Source organism: Silurus aristotelis (genome assembly GCF_946808225.1).
Source record: "Silurus aristotelis genome assembly, chromosome: 18".
Taxonomy (NCBI): Eukaryota; Metazoa; Chordata; class Actinopteri; order Siluriformes; family Siluridae; genus Silurus; species Silurus aristotelis.
Window position 1 is genome coordinate 14,235,519 of NC_139591.1, and position 6,000 is coordinate 14,241,518.

The 6,000-nt window shown below is 37.4% G+C and overlaps 1 long non-coding RNA gene across 1 annotated transcript in view; it reads left to right on the forward strand.

Annotated features, from left to right (window-relative positions):
• Nucleotides 1-4,491, forward strand: part of LOC310741514 — a 128,920-nt gene extending 124,429 nt beyond the window's left edge. Inside the window, exons 2-3 of the long non-coding RNA XR_014537979.1 lie at nt 1,940-2,201; nt 4,251-4,491. This is a non-coding gene — a long non-coding RNA (uncharacterized lncRNA). The remainder of the gene's footprint in view (nt 1-1,939; nt 2,202-4,250) is intronic.
• Nucleotides 4,492-6,000: the final 1,509 nt, after the last annotated feature.

A 6,000-nucleotide genomic window follows, 5' to 3' on the forward strand; every position in this document is an offset into this window, starting at 1 on the left:
AGTTATGTTTCAAGCAGCCCACCGTGCTTCAAATGGACAGAAGCGTGTTTGTGCAATTGGCTTGGTGTTGTTAGCATGGCCTGTGAATGGAATAATAAAAGTAGCACCCACTCAGGTGACTGTCGCTACCGCTATTTCTGACATAAACAAACAACGTTTTCTGTCACGCAGAAAACGGAGAGAGAAAAGAGGGAGAGGCAGAAGTAACTGTCTAATGGCTACTTGGGAAATGACGAGTGCATGTATTGAGCAAAATATGTGTGTTGGATGATAACTACGGCTCTTATGCCAATATGTTACAGGCTTTTTTCTCTTTCTTTCTTTCTTTCTTTCTTTCTTTCTTTCTTTCTTTCTTTCTTTCTTTCTTTCTTTCTTTCTTTCTTTCTTTCACATAAAGATACATCATGTTGTTCATGCACTTTTATTTATCCATTTACAGTATTTTATACATCTATGCACATTTTTTAGTACTAACAACCCATTACATGATGTAGATTATCAGTAAAACATAAAAGCACATGCTGTTTTAAGAAAATAGTCAAACACAGGGTACTGTGACACTTCAATGCATTTCCAACCCAAGAGGACTATTTATTATTGATGTCTCATGTTTTAAATATGCTTTACACGCACACACACTTACAAAAATAGACTAGTCAGGATATAAAACCTGGAACTGATTACACAATTAACATTAGATATTATGATGTACATTTTCTATATTATGATTATGATATGATGATTTTAGTAGGTGGGGAGATTTTACAATCACATGTACCCTGATATGGATTTTTATTTCATTTAATTTAGATAGAAGAAATGAACACATCAAATGAACACTTATTAGCATATTAAAATGACTGACTCCAGGCAAATGTTTAAAAGTCCCATCATATTTCTTAGACACTGTAAATATCTTCACACTGAATACATCTACAACTTCTAATTGCAAAATTGCACACCTGCCACTATTAAAGAGTAATTAGACTTAACAAAATGGAATAAAAATAAGAATATTATACCTAGAGAAATTGACTGGAACATAAACACTTGTCCTAGATCACCAAGCATTAAAAAAAAAGGTGTGAATATTATGATGTAATAATTTGCTGCAATCTGCAAGACAGTTCTAATCATGAATAATTTCTAAAATAGATGCATTGGATCTCAAATGCAAAGCCGATTTTATATTGCAAGCATACAGCACATGGCCACACTTCTCGATAGCATTTATTGATTTGGTGAAAAACAAACAAACAAAAAAACAGCTAGTAACTTAAAACCAAACTTTTTTTTTACAACTGTGGTGAGCAGAAAAGTCTGAATGCAAAACTGTGCTCAATCAGCTTATTTCTCATTGTGTGGTTTTTATTAACAAATACGACGCTCTTGGTTTGACAACTTCATACATTTTGTCCCATAGCTTCCTTGTATGAAAATGCAAGGTTTCCATGACATTAATATGTAACAAACAAAGAAACCAATAATAAAAAAAAAAACCCAAATCTAAAAATCATTCTTTACATCTGTTTTGCTCACTATCAACAACATGCTCACTATTGTAGTTACCATTCTTTGTACGTTTTGTTCCATTATTTGAATAAATAAGTAAGAGAGATGGCTGCTGATACACGATTGGCTTTGTTCAAGTATTTGTGTGCCTCATGGGATTTACACTAAATGGTGTGACAAAAAAATAAGCAGACAAAAAAATGCAATAAATTAAAAAAACAGTCTTTACAGCCATGGTAATCTAAAAAATAGCTTAGAAATCATGAACAGATGTTGTGACATACAGTGGTGTGACAAAGTGTTTGCCCCCTTCCTGATTTTTAATTTTTTTACGTTTGTCACACTTCAACATTTTAGCTCATCAAACTAATTTAAATATTAGTAAAAGATGACACAAGTGAACACAACATGCAGTTTTTATATGAAGGTTTTTTATTATTGAGGGAAAACAAAATCCAAAACTACATGGCCCTGTGTGAAAAAGTGTTTGCCCCCCTGTTAAAACTCTGGTTTATCACACCAGAGTTCAATTTCTCTCGCCACACCCAGGGCTGATTACTGCCACACCTGTTCACAATCAAGAAATCTCTTAAATAGGACCTGCCTGACAAAGTGAAGTAGACCAAAAGAGCCTCAAAAGCAAGACAGCATGTTGAGAGCCAAAGAAATTCAGAAACAAGTCAAGTCAAGTCAAGTTTATTTGTATAGCGCTTTTCACAACAGACATTGTCTCAAAGCAGCTTTACAGAAAACAACAGTGAAGGTGAATGGTGTGCGTTTGTCCCTGATGAGCAAGCCGTGGCGACAGTGGCAAGGAAAAACTCCCTTAGATGATATGAGGAAGAAACCTTGAGAGGAACCAGACTCAAAGGGGAACCCATCCTCATATGGGTGACATCAAAAGTTTGGTCATAAATCTTTCAACAATACAGAACAATTTGTGATCATCATAGATCCAGCATCAGCTTCTCCATGCCAGGGCCTTTAAACACTCGGCATCTACTTCTCCATGATCATCCATAGGTCCATAATCTTCACGAGGTGGGACGTGACTGGAGCTGGCCAAACCTCAGGAAGCCTCGGGATGGGGAGAGAAAGAGAAGCAGTGGAGAGGAATTAGCGTAGCTGCTGTTTATGATATTAACAGCACAAGTTGATAATGTGCATGTGATCAGATGTTCTGGAGCACAAGGTTGTGATGTGATGTGTGTGATGTGTGTTATGTGTAGGCTTTGCTAAAAAGATATGTTTTTAATCTGCACTTAAACTGGGAGAGTGTATCTGAACCCCGAACACTGTCAGGAAGACTATTCCAGAGTTTAGGAGCTAAATGTGAAAATGCTCTACCGCCTTTAGTGGACTTTGCTATTCTAGGAACTACTAGAAGCCCAGAGTTTTGAGATCTCAGGGAGCGTGACGGATTGTAGCGTGTTAAGAGACTGGATAGATACATGGGAGCCAAACCATTTAGTGCTTTATAAGTGAGTAGCAGTAGTTTGTAGTCTATTCGAAACTTAATAGGAAGCCAATGTAGGGACGATAAGATTGGGGTTATATGATCGTATTTTCTTGACCTAGTAAGAACTCTTGCTGCGGCATTCTGAACTAACTGAAGCTTGTTTATTAATGATGCAGGACATCCACCTAGTAATGCATTACAGTAGTCTATTCTAGAGGTCATAAACGCATGGACGAGCTTCTCTGCATCAGATATAGATAACATATTTCTTAGCTTAGAAATATTTCTAAGGTGAAAGAAGGCTGTTTTTGTAACTTGATTGATGTGATTTTTAAAAGATAAGTTGCTGTCTAAAATAACTCCCAGGTCTTTTACCGTTGAACTAGTAGTTACAGAACAACCGTCTAAATGCAGGCTGAGATGCTGGAGCTTCTGTGTACTATTTTTTGGGCCGATGAGCAAAATCTCCGTTTTATCAGGATTTAATAGCAGAAAGTTATGGGTCATCCAATCTCTTATTTCTTCAACACACTCAGTTATGCGAGCTAATTGAGCTGTATCGCCTGGTTTGGATGAAATATATAGCTGGGTATCATCAGCATAACAATGGAAGCTAATTCCATGCCTTCTAATAATATTTCCTAATGGAAGCATGTATATTGTAAAAAGCAGGGGTCCCAGAACTGACCCTTGTGGCACGCCATAATTTACTAGCATTATCCTGGATAGCTCTCCATTTAAATCTACGAAATGGTAACGATTGGACAGGTAGGATTTAAACCAGCTTAATGCCTGTCCCTGAATACCGATGTAATTCTGTAAGCGATCGAGGAGAAGATCATGATCTATAGTGTCGAACGCAGCACTAAGATCTAGTAAAACTAATAGGGAGATGTAGCCTTGGTCTGAAGCTAAAAACAGGTCGTTAGTGATTTTAACTAGAGCAGTTTCTGTGCTATGATGGGGCCTAAAACCTGACTGAAACTCTTCAAAGATATTGTTCTCCTGCAAGTGGTTACATAGCTGGGCAGCGACAATCTTTTCTAAAATCTTAGACATAAATGGGAGATTTGAAATTGGTCTGTAATTCGATAGCGTGTTTGGATCCAGATTAGGTTTTTTAATGAGGGGCTTAATAACTGCTAACTTGAGGGATTTAGGGACATGACCTAACGATAGTGAGGAGTTAATAATATTTAAAAGAGGCTCACCAGCTGTATATAACACTTCCTTCAGTAGTGTAATTACTTTCTTATTCACAAATAAGAAAGTAATTAAGATCTATCAGTCTGGAAAAGGTTATAAAGCCATTTCTAAAGCTTTGGGACTCCAGCGAAAAACAGTGAGAGCCATTATTCACAAATGGCAAAAACATGGAACATTGGAGAACCTTCTCAGGAGTGGCCCGGCTGACCAAAATTACCCCAAGAGTACAGCGACGACTCATCCAAGAGGTCACAAAAGACCCCACAACATCACTCAAACAACTGCAGGCCTTACTTGCCTCAGTTAAAGTCAGTGTTTATAGATAGATAGATAGATAGATAGATAGATAGATAGATAGATAGATAGATAGATAGATAGATAGATAGATAGATAGATAGATAGATAGATAGATAGATAGATAGATAGATAGATAGATAGATAGATAGATACAACTTTATTGTCATTGCATAGTACAGGTACACAGCAACGAAATGCAGTTTGGCATCTACCAGAAGTGCAAAATGTAGCAGTCGTGCAAAAGTGCAGATAAATATCTAGCATATTTACAGTGCAGATAACTATCTAGCATGTTTACAGCAAGTGGTATATATGAAAGTATATACAGTGAATAAATATAAAGGCTATTTCAGTGCAGAGATGTGTGGACATTCAGAAGTACAGTGAATAAATATAGAGGCGTACAGTAATTAAGAAAATGTGCAGAAATGAAAGGTTACAGATCACAAGATTATGGCATTAAGGAGTAGCAAGCTGAATAAACGGTCTACTATATATAAAAAAAAAAAAAAAAAAAATATATATATATATATATATATATATATATATATATATATATATATATATATATATATATATATATATATATATACACACATACATTATATATACAAATTATTGTGAAATGTTGGGCAGAATGTACAGTAATGATAAATATACATACAGATATAAAAAGTGCAGATGTACTGAGGAGTGAAAAAGATAATATGTAGTATGTACATGTATTGTACAGAGGTTATATACAGTCTTTTGTTTGTGTTTGTTTTGTAGTGATTTAGCGGTGTAGTGTTGAGTTTAGTAATGTGATGGTGGATGGAAAAAAGCTGTCCCTGAACCTGCTGGTTCTGGTGCGCAAGTTTCTGTATCTCCTTCGTGATGGAAGGAGGTTAAACAGTTTATGACTGGGATGTGAAGAGTCCTTGATGATGTTGTGAGCTCTGCGCAGACATCTGCTGTGGTGAAGGTGTTCAATGGCAGGTAGTTGGGTGCCAGTGATGCGTTGGGCGGTTTTGACCACCCTTTGCAGTGCTTTACGTTCGCACACAGTGGAGCCTCCGTACCATACAGTGATGGAGTTGGTCAGGATGCTCTCAATGATGCAGCGGTAGAAACTCGTTAAAATCCCCGGGGACAGATGAGATTTCTTGAGACTTCTCAAGAAGTACAGGCGTTGTTGTGCTTTTTTTTTTACCAGAGCTGACGTGTTCTGCTGCCAGGACAGATCCTCAGAGATGTAAACTCCCAGGAACTTAAAGCTGGAGACTCGCTCTACCTCGGTTCCATTGATGTTGACTGGTAGATGTCTCCCGCTGTTGGATTTCCGGAAGTCCACAATGAGCTCTTTGGTCTTTGTGGCGTTGAGAGTCAGGTTGTTGGTGGCACACAATGCTGCCAGATTACGGATCTCTTCCCTGTAGGCCGATTCATCGTTGTTTTCGATCTGGCCGACCACGGTGGTGTCATCTGCATACTTGATGAAGATGTTGGAGTTATACAGAGGAGCACAATCGTGGGTGAACAGGGAG